The following is an 11,106-nucleotide window of genomic DNA, read 5'->3' as shown; positions in this document are numbered from 1 at the left end:
GACTAAGTTCGTAGAGTTTCATTGAACTTTCGCACATGTATAGGAATGGCTAGCACATCGTTGAAGAGAAATAATATTTTTCCCCAATTTGTGAACTCAAATCATGGAATCAAATGGAAACAAAAATCACATATCCCACAAAATCCATGAAAATAAGTTCTTCAATAATTTTCCCTTAATTGGACCAAACAACAATAAGTGATATAAGTTTCTCTTCTACATAAGGAAGAAGAGATTAAATTTTACTTTAGCTATGGCAAGAAAGATGAGCAAAGGTAGACAAAAGATTCAAATGACCAAAATATCAAAAGAAAGCAACCTTCTTGTAACCTTCTCAAAATGTCGTTCTGGACTTTTCAAAAAAGCTAGTGAACTTTGTACACTTTGTGATGTGGTGTTGAAATAGCCATTATTGTTTTCTCCCCTGGCCATAAAGTTTTCTCTTTTGGGCATCCTAATGTTGAGTCTATTATCGATCGTTTCCTTACTCGTAATATTCCTAGTAGCACTACTGCAAATTTTTCTTCTACAACTTGTCAACTTGTTGAGGCTCATAGAAATGCCAATGTTCGCGGATTGAATAAGCAACTCATGGAAATTCTCAATCAGTTGGAGTTTGAGAAAAAATATGAAGTTGAACTTGTGAAAATTAACAAGGCAAAAATAGGGAAGAATTGGTGGGAAAGGGCAGTAAATGAACTTGGACATGCTGAATTGGAACAGTTGAAATTAGGAATGGAGGAACTCAAAAAAGTGTTAAAAAGAAAATGCAGAAAATATTTATTGAGTCATCAAATACTCCTGCATTTTTTCTTGGAGCTTCTTCATCTAATGGACGCCAAGCTGATGTTGAAAATATCACAGGCCTTGGACTTTCCATGGCCCCTCGTGGACATACAATTTTTCCCTGATTAACTGAGTTAATCAAAAAATATTACAATTTTAGGTCAAGACGTCGATCATATCGAGACTTTAATTAGTTTTTTGTTCTAATATACTACTATATTTGAGTAATACCTGAAATGTTTATTTATTGATACTATGCAATTTGCACGACCATACGTCTAGACAATATGCATATTAATTTAGGCTATTGTCGTGGTTTTGTGTTTTTATCATCCTAAAGTGAACGAACAAAGAAGTTTACAGTGATTGCATTCCAAACTTTTTCTGCATTGGGCTTAGTTTTTGCCTGAAAATATTGCTCCAGTAATTTTTTTTTACCTGTACCAACCATTAATTCAAAGTTGAGTTTGGAAAAAAAGGAGGAGAAAGGAGGAAAGTTGATAAATTAATTTGACGAGACTAATCAAATAAAATTATTGTTGGAGCTTTGTCCCATAAATCTTAAACCCTCTTATTCTTTTTTAAGGGTATTTACTCATTAGGTCACTAAAAAAATTATTTACATGTAATTTTCTATAAAAAGTAGGATCTATAATTTTGAAAAGGAATCAGGTTTTATTGTATATGTAAAGATGTGTTGGCCCAAGTAAAGGTTAGTTTTGAAGACTGACAAAGGAACTCAGGCATGAACCAGGTCCATCCCTCCAGGTCCATCCCTTGTGTGCATAGAAACGGGCAAATTCGAGCATGTGGGATACACGTGAAGGAGATAAGATTAAATTGGTGTATTTAGTATCCCTTGATAAAAAAGGTTGCCTAATTGATAAGGAGAAGGACTCCTTAATTAAAGAGAACACTATCCAAGACAGGGAAGGAGTTAGAAGTTGAAATCAACTAGAACTCTTCCACCAAGGAAGAGTTGCATCAGAACTCTAGTTATTTCTTCATCTACTAACTCTATAAATTGGAGGATGTTCTCACATTACATGTGTTGCACGAAAACGCAGAAGTTAAACGTGAATTGAGAGCAAAATAGCAAGGGCTTTTTGCAAGCAGTTCGTGTGTGATTCAAGTGTGTAAACCTGAAACTACATGAACCAGATTGAAGAACCAGCTCCATAAAGAGTTTTATGTGTCTTTCTTTATTTCTAGTTCAATTGTAGTAGGTGTTTTTATATTGTACCTTTCAGCTTTATCTAGAAGCAATTGTAATAGGTACTTTAAGCATTCAAGTTAGAGTTAACTTGAAGTTGTCGCAACAGTTAGAGGCTGGTTGCTACAACGGGATTAGAGGTAATCCTTAGGCTTACAAAGAGTTTTGTAAATGCTATTTTGGCTCAGTGATTTAGTGAAGTGTTGGGGAAAATCCTACTGAGTAGTAGGTCGTGGCTTTTTCACCTTTTGAGTTGGGTGTTTTCCACGTAAAACTACTTGTGCTCTTTACTTTCTGTATTTATTATTCGTCAACAGTAGTAGAAGTAACATATAGAAGAACCAGGTCCTTCCATAATCAGTTTAAGCGAAAACTTGGTCACCACACAAATCACCCCCTCCCCCCTCTTGTGTGGTATTGAAGTGTAAAATATCAATTGGTATTAGAGCAGGTTATCCTTGAAGAGGCTAACACCTTAGGAATAGATTAAGATGAGCGCACCACCTGGAAACTGGAAAAGGCAATCCACTGTAAGGCCAACACTTTTTAATGGCCAGTACTACTCCTAGTGGAAAAACAGGATGAGAGATCACATCATTGGAGAGGATTATGAGCTATGGGACATTGTCACTGACGGTCCCCTAGCTACCTTGAAGAAGAATGCTGAAGGAGTAGATGTGCCAAAAACAAGAGTTGGCTGCCATACTGAGGACTTGAGGAAGTGGGAAAAGAATGCTAAGGCCAAGAAATGGCTTGCATGTGGACGTGGTCCAGATGAGTACAGTAGAGTTCAAAGCTGTACCACTGTCAAGGAAATCTGGGACACTTTGCAAGTGGCTCACGAAGGAACTCCTCAAGTGAAGAGATCCAGAGGAACACTACTGTATTCTCAATATGAGAATTTCACCATGAAGGAAGGGAAACCATCCAGGAGATGTATACAAGGTTCACCACACTGACAAATGAACTTAAGTCTCTTGGAAGGGTTATTCTTGAAGAAGACAAAGTTGAGAAGATTTTGATAAGGGTTCTGCCAGTCTCTTGGGAAAGCAAAATCACTGCTATTCAGGAATCAAAGAATATTGCCACTCTTAAGTTGGATGAGCTAATTGGAAATCTCACTGCGTATGAACTTAGAAGGAAAAGCATGAAGATGGATGCACCCGAGAAGGAAAGGAGCCTGGGACTCAGAATCACTGAAGGTGCCGATCTAGAGGAGGATGAAATGACCATGATCACAAAGGACTTCAAGAAGTACCTAATGAGAGGAAAGGGTCCTTCAAGAAGTGGAAGCTACAGCAAACCAAGGGTTCCTGAAAAACAAACCAATGGGGGGTGTTACAAGTGTGGGAAGACTGATCACCACATCAAAAAATTCCCTCAATGGAAAATTAAATGGAAGAAGGAAAGAGTTGAACGAAGGAACAAGAAGAAGGAACATGTTCAACCCAAGAAGAACAAAGGATCAACAAAGGCTATGGTTGTTACCTGGGGAGAAAGCTCAGATGAGGACTCAGAGGATGAAGATGGAAATGAACAAGCACTTATGTCAATTGGAGAATCCGATAAGGAATCTGAGGTAAGTATAATTCATCTTCAATACAAGATTAAATTTTTGTCTAAAGAAAGACTATCTGAGTTACTCCTGGATTTCATTGATGAATCTGAGGATCTAAACAATGAAAAGGAACAACTGTCTATGGAGTGTGTGTTTTTGAAAGCTAAGTGCAAAATCTGGAACTTAGGGCTAGTGAAAGTGATAGTAAAAATGCTGAGTTAAAGAACCAAATTCATGAACTTGACACTACTATCCTAGAGCTAAGATCTGAAAATCTAAAACTAAAATTAGGAACAGGTAAAAACAAAGTTGATCACACACAACTCACATTAGAAGAAAACCTAGGAAAAAGGAAAGACGAGTTGTACAAAAGAGATGAGCAGATAAGAGTCCTTAAGGAGGATCTAAGCAAGGTTAAGCACGAGCTAGACAGAACTTGTAAATGGAATAGTGTGTAGGGTAAAATCGGGGGGTCCAGTTTCCCCGTTACCATGATTCCCCAAGGACACTTCCCGAGGCTCGAGATCGGGGTCGAGTTAGACCTTCGAGGGATTGTCGGTGTTCGATCTCGGAGCCTTGTGGATCAATGGATATATTGAGAGAAATGGGGAGTTCCCAAGATACACAGCTAGGGCTGACAGAGCCTAGTGAACTACCCTAACCCTGAATCGGGGTGTCATATCTAGCTGTCCCATCTCCGCTTCTTTGTCATTAATACATTTTTGTACTATATTGAGACTCCCCTCCTATATAAAATAGATCCCTATCATTATGTAAGGCCCTGTCGCTTCAGTTACTCCACACGAATATACAAAGAACATTCTCTCTACTTTCTAACATACTTTCTTGTTATTATTGCTTTCCTTTATTATCTTCATACTTGTTCATCATTTATTTCTTATCATTGGCCATAAAGATCCCTTATTAATTTCGACATAACCATTAGTCATACCTCGATCCCCCCCGATAGCTCATTATCGAGCCACTGAATCGACCCCGAGGCCCTCATATCGACAAGCTCGAGGCCTCGATCGTCAGCCTCTCGGTTTGATTATCACCTCATTTTTAGCTCTTACTTCGTCTCTAAACTTCATACACATAGCATCATGTGCTTAACAACTAGCATAAAAATAGATCACATATTTCTAGAGTCCTATCAACAAATTTAATTGTTATTATAATTTTCACGGTAAACAGTTTGGCGCCATCGAGGGGCTAAAATAATAGTGATTATTTTCTTGCTGGTTCCATTACACAACACAAGTTATCTTTCAAGCTTTTTCTTGTCCAAAGATATTTGATTTCAGGTCGTAATGTCTGATTCAATGAACAACAATATTGAGAACCACGGAGAGAATGGTATGGCTATTCCAGGTGTCGGTATACCACCACAGAACCTTGTGAGCGCATTGAAGCTGATCCCCGAGGATACAACCTCACGCGACGCCCAATGCGTCGACACTATTTCTCGCATTCTCCAAAGAGCGCGTCGAAAAATCCCATGGGAAACTCAACAAAATCCAACCCGGGCAAAGGGAGAAATTCCTCGGCATGTCGTTCATATGATTATCAGAGGGACCGACATTCCCCAAGGGCCCGTGATCAAACGAAAAAAAATATCTGCCGCAGAAGAAGCACCGATCCGAGGCTGCGTGACCGAAGACACCCTCGCATTCAGCGAAGAGGATTTCGAGACCTTGGCAAAACCACATAACGGCGCACTGGTAATTTCATTTATTTTAAGCAACATTCGAGTTAAACGTGTGCTCGTGGATCCAGGCAGCTCCGCCAACATAATTAGGTCGGAGGTAGTAGAACATCTTGGGCTGCTCGATCGGGTCATACCCGCCTCCCGGGTCCTCCACGGCTTCAACATGACTGGCAAAGTAACAAAAGGAGAAATCACCCTCCCGGTCGACACGTCCGGCACAATTCAGAACACCGAGTTCCAAATCATCGGCGGTGACATGAGGTACAATGCATTCCTCGATAGACCATGGATACACTGCATGAGAGCAGTACCATTGACCCTGCACCAAATGATATAATTCCCCACAAGGGATGGCATAGTGACCATATATGGAGAACAACAGGTGGCGAAAGAAATGTTTGCGATTTACCATGAGGCACCGACACTAAAGCACCCGATCTCGGATGAGTCTAAGAGCATACAGACCCCCGAGGATGACGAAGAAGATTTCTTCGCTCCTCGAACCTTTGTTGCCCCCGAAGAGTCGGATGCAACAAAGTCAACGATCGAAGATCCGGAGCATACGGTCTTAACAAACACCTCCTAGATCGTAAGGTATACCTGGGAATGGGATTAACCCCCGAACTCGGGAAAAAGTTCATTCCATTTCAATTTGACAATATCGACTGTTTCTCCTGGTCCTACTTAGATATGACAGGTATTCCGCCGGAGATAACCTCCCACAAACTGAGTGTCGATCCCAGGTTCAAACCGGTAAAGCAGAAAAGAAGACCATAGTCCGAGGTAAAACACGCATTCATCAAGGAAGAGGTAATGAAACTCCTTCAAATAGGATCCATTAGAGAGGTAAAATACCCTGAATGGCTGGCCAACGTAGTAGTGGTACCCAAAAAGCGAAATAAGTTAAGAATGTGGGTAGACTATAAAGACTTAAATAAGGTGTGCCCCAAGGATTCGTTCCCATTGCCTAACATCGATCGTCTGATCGATGCTACGGCCGACCACGAGACCCTCACCTTTCTCGATGCCTACTCGGGATATAATCAAATTCATATGAACCCTGAGGATAGGGAGAAGACTTCATTCATCACAAAATACAGTACCTACTATTACAACGTAATGCTCTTCGGATTAAAAACGGCGGGGGCTATGTACCAACGTCTAGTTAATAAAATGTTCGAGCACCAAATAGGCAAATCCATGGAGGTTTATGTTGACGATATGTTTATTAAGTCCCTGCGCGCAGAGGACCATTTGACTCATTTGCAGGAAACATTCGACATCCTCAGGAGCTACAACATGAAGCTCAACCCCGAGAAGTGTGCCTTCGGAGTGGGTTCGGGCAAATTCCTAGGCTTCATGGTATCAAACAGGGGAATCGAGATTAACCCCGATAAAATCAAGGCCATCGAAGAAATCACGATGGTAAATAATGTGAAGGTCGTGCAACAGCTGAGAGGGCGAATAGCGGCTCTAGGGAGATTCATATCATGATTATCCGACAGGAGCCATCATTTTTTCTATTTACTCAAAAGGAAAAACAACTTTGAATGGACTCCAGAATGCCAACACGCCTTGGAGGAACTGAAACGATATCTGACAAGTTCACCTCTGCTCCATACGCCTAAGGAGGATGAAAATGTATCTATACCTAGCCGTGTCAGAAATAGCGATAAGCGGCGTGCTGGTTCGAGAAGAGCAAGGTACGCAATTCCCTGTTTATTACGTAAGCCGAACCCTAGGGGACACCGAAACTAGGTATCCACACCTAGTAAAATTGGCTCTTGCGTTTATAAGCGCCTCGCGAAAATTGAGGCCCTATATTCAATGCCACCGTATATGCATTCTAACAACATATCCTCTCTGGAACATATTACACAAACCCGAGTTATCGGGCCGATTGGCCAAATGGGCCATCGAACTCGAAGGGTATGACATCGAGTAGCTACCTCGAACGGCCATCAAGTCCCAGATTCTGGCCGACTTCGTGGCCGACTTTTCTTTCTCCCTTGTGCCCGAGGTAGAGAAGGAACTTTTATTAAAATCAGGCACGTCATCCGAGGTATGGACCCTGTTTAGCGACGGCGCCACAAACGTGAGAGGATCCGGACTCGATATTGTCCTTAAGCCACCTACGGGCGGCATCATCAGACAATCTATAAAAATCGCAAAATTGACTAACAATGAAGCCGAGTACGAGGCTATGATTGCAGGTTTGGAACTGGCTAAAAGCATGGGAGCTGAGACCATCGAGGCAAAATATGATTCACTCCTGGTAGTAAACCAGGTGAATGGGAGCTACGAAGTCCGGGAAGACAGGATGTAAAGTTATTTGGATAAAATCCAGGTCGCATTACGCCGCTTCAAGGGATGGACCTTGGTCCACGTACCTCGATAGTAGAATAGCAAGGCCGATGCACTTGTAAACTTGGGATCATCTGTCGAAGAAGATGACCTACTCCCCAGGTTGTTGTTCAGCTATCTAAATCAGTGGTTGAAGAAGGTCACGCCGAGATTAACTCCACCAGCCTTACATAGGACTGGAGAAACAAATATATTGATTATCTAAAAGATGGGAAACTGCCCACACACCCAAAAGAGTCTAGGGCCCTGCGAACCAAGGCAGCCCGGTTCTCGCTCGACAAAAACGGGACTCTGTACAGAAGAACCTTCGATGCCCCCCTAGCTGTATGTCTGGGGCCAGGGGATACAGACTATGTACTCAAAGAAATTAACGAGGTCACTTGCAGAAACCATTCCGGCGCCGACTCCTTAGTTCGAAAGGTGATCAGGGCAGGCTACTACTAGGAAAACATGGAGAAAGACACCAAGGAGTTCGTCCGAAAATGCGATAAATGCCAGAGATTTGCCAAAGAAACCAAGGAGAGAAATATTGCCCGAAGTGCTATGGGCATACCGAACAACTTCAAAATCAAGCACGGGGGAAACGCCTTTCTCTATAGTATACGCCGGCCGAGGATTTGATACTAGTAGAGGTCGGGGAGCCGAGCGCCATATTCCAGCATACCACCGAGAGCTTGAACTACGAGGCCATGACAACGGTCCTCGAACTACTGGATGAAAAACGAGAAGCTTCGTTGGTCCGGATGGCCGCCCAAAAGCAAAGAATCGAAAGATATTATAACAGGAGAACGAACCTTCGATATTTCGGAGTCGGGGACTTGGTCCTAAGGAAAGTCACTCTCAACACTAAAAACCCCAATAAAGGAAAGCTAGGCCAAAGTTCGGAAGGACCGTAGCGTGTCCTTAGGGTAGTCGGCAAAGGGTCTTAATAGCTCGGTACCATGGAGGGCGAACAGCTTCCAAGCAACTAGAACATATCAATGCTAAAACTGTATTATTGCTAGAGCACCCGATTAAAAATTCCGAAAAGACCCTCGAGCATGCGTTGCACTCTTTTCCTTCGACCGGATTTTGTCCTTGGAAGGGTTTTACCGGCAAGGTTTTAAACGAGGCAACAACCATATGCTACCTAAAAGTGCTCAACAAGTATTCAAGGTTTCGGATGTTCTAAACGTCAATACCACAAAAGAGGGGGGGAGGGTGATTTGTGTGGTACCCAATTTTCACTCTAGAAGAACCTGGTTCTTCTAGGTGTACTTACTACTAATGTTTGCGGAATTAAGACTGCATAAAATAAAGAACACAGAGATTTTTACGTGGAAAACACCTGGCTCAAAAGGTGAAAAAACCACAACCTACTACTCAGAAGGATATTCCCAAACTTCCACTAAAATCACTGAGCCAAAACAGCATTTACAAAACTCTTGTAAACCTAAGGATTAAACTCTAATCCGAGTGTGGCACACAGCCTCAATTGTTGCGACACTTTCAAGTTAACTCTAACTTGAATACTCAAAGTACCTAATACAATTGCTTCTATGAAAGCTGGAAAGGTACAACTTTAAACCACCTACTATAATTGAACTAGAATAAGAATAAACACAATGGAATTGGTTCTTCTATCTTGTCCAAGTAGCTTCAGGAATGCACACTTGAATCTCATATAAATTTCTTGCAAAATTGCCTCGCTCTTTCGCTCTCAATTTAGTTTCACTTCTGCGTTTGTGCAACACCTGTAAAAGAGAACAATCATTGTTATTTAATGAGTTAGTAATCAGAGTTTGATTGAGACTCAATTATTGATCCTTTGTCGAATTTAAGTCCTACAACAATACAAACTCCAACCCTATCCTTTATCCGGATTGTGTCCTCTTCCCATGAAAAAACTTTCTTTCCTCATCCAATATGCAACCTTTTCGATCAGTTCAGGAGATATTGCTGCTTTATCCTTGAGACTTTATCTCCTTCACGTACATCTCACATGTATAGGTTGATAAACATTGTGTCTCACATGATGGACCTGTTCCATGTCTGAGTGCATTTGTCATTATTCAAAACTTCACCTGAACTTGGGCCAACAAATTCTCCCTTTTTGATGATGGCAAACTCTGTGCTTTGACTGATCAAAAAACCTGTGAAACTCAGCTTAATCATCAACACTTTAACTTTGAAAGTTTAACTTATCATCAAGGACCAGGTTTAATCAGGTTATAATATCACATTATTCAGAATAACAAGTAAAGCACAATATCTCTTCCCCCCTTTTGGCATCATCGAACAGTTGCAAATATTGTGAGTTCCAAATGTTAATAATTACTCATGGCCACTGGGGCAACTGCAAGTGAAAACATGGTTCAATTACTCAATAACCAACAAACAAAATTAACTATTTAGATCAGAATCTTCATAGAACAAGAGAAAAAGCAAATTGTCATTGATTAGGATATGTTTTCACAAACAGACCACAAAAAGAAAGACAAACTTCCAAACATGAGTAACAAAAAACAGAAAAAGTCCCGAATCTGGGTCATTGGGGGTTCTAGATAGGTTCAAAAATAAGAACTGGAGGACCTAAGGCTTGGAGGAACTAGAGGGCTGGGTTTGGAGAAGGTTGAGCATATTCTGAAGCATTCCTTCACTTTTCTCCTTTTCTTTTGCTAGCTCAATTCGAAGCCCATCTCTTTCAGCTTCCAAATCAGCAACACGAGCCTGAAGCCTAGCAATTTCAGCATCCTTAGTTCCACACTCTTGAACCAAAGCCCTAACCTTTCTATTCACTGGTGTCTTCAGAGATGAACCAGGTTCAACTGGGTGGCATTGACAGGATAGTCACAAGCCAATAAGGTCCTAACACCAACATGCTCCTTGCTTGATGCCATCTCCCATTTCTTCAAAGGCACCCTTAGCCTGTCTAGCACAATTGTAAATATGAAACCATATGGAGTCGCATGTGCCTTGGAGCCATTAATTACCCTGTCCAATAGTTTGACAATAAAAGCAGGCCAATTTATCTACTTTCCTCTCACAAGGCATTCCATAAGCACCAGGTCCATATAACTGACAGTATGCCTCCTCTCCTGTCTAGGCAGCAGGCATTTATTAACAAATTCAAACAGCACCTTGTGCTCAGGTCTCATCTCACTCTTCTGAACAAATCTGGCTTCAGGTACATCTTCAGCATTTGCAGCTTCACAAAAATTCCTAGTGATTTGGAGAGCAGTGGGGAAAGATTCCAGACATGGCCACCTTTGCCTTGTGTAGTCATCATACCCTTCACTTGGTATGTCCAGAATCTCACCCAGCTTGATTGTATCAAACTCCACTTTTACACCCTTCACCAGGCTAGAGACTACTCCATTTTTCACAGTGGCATTGGCCATAAACTCTACCAACTCATTTCTAGCCAGCCTTCCATCCATCTCAAGGACCATGTCCTTCCACCCTTGTAGCACACTTAAATGAATCTTCAGATTT

At 41.5% G+C, this 11,106-nt stretch overlaps 1 pseudogene; it reads left to right on the top strand.

Moving 5' to 3' along the window:
* Positions 1 to 253: 253 nt before the first annotated feature.
* LOC109215153 lies at positions 254 to 915 on the top strand (annotated as a pseudogene).
* Positions 916 to 11,106: the final 10,191 nt, after the last annotated feature.

This window comes from Nicotiana attenuata, unplaced genomic scaffold, assembly GCF_001879085.1.
Source record: "Nicotiana attenuata strain UT unplaced genomic scaffold, NIATTr2, whole genome shotgun sequence".
Classification (NCBI taxonomy): Eukaryota; Viridiplantae; Streptophyta; class Magnoliopsida; order Solanales; family Solanaceae; genus Nicotiana; species Nicotiana attenuata.
Note: the sequence above shows the minus strand (reverse complement) of the source record. Positions and strands in the feature narration are given on the sequence as shown.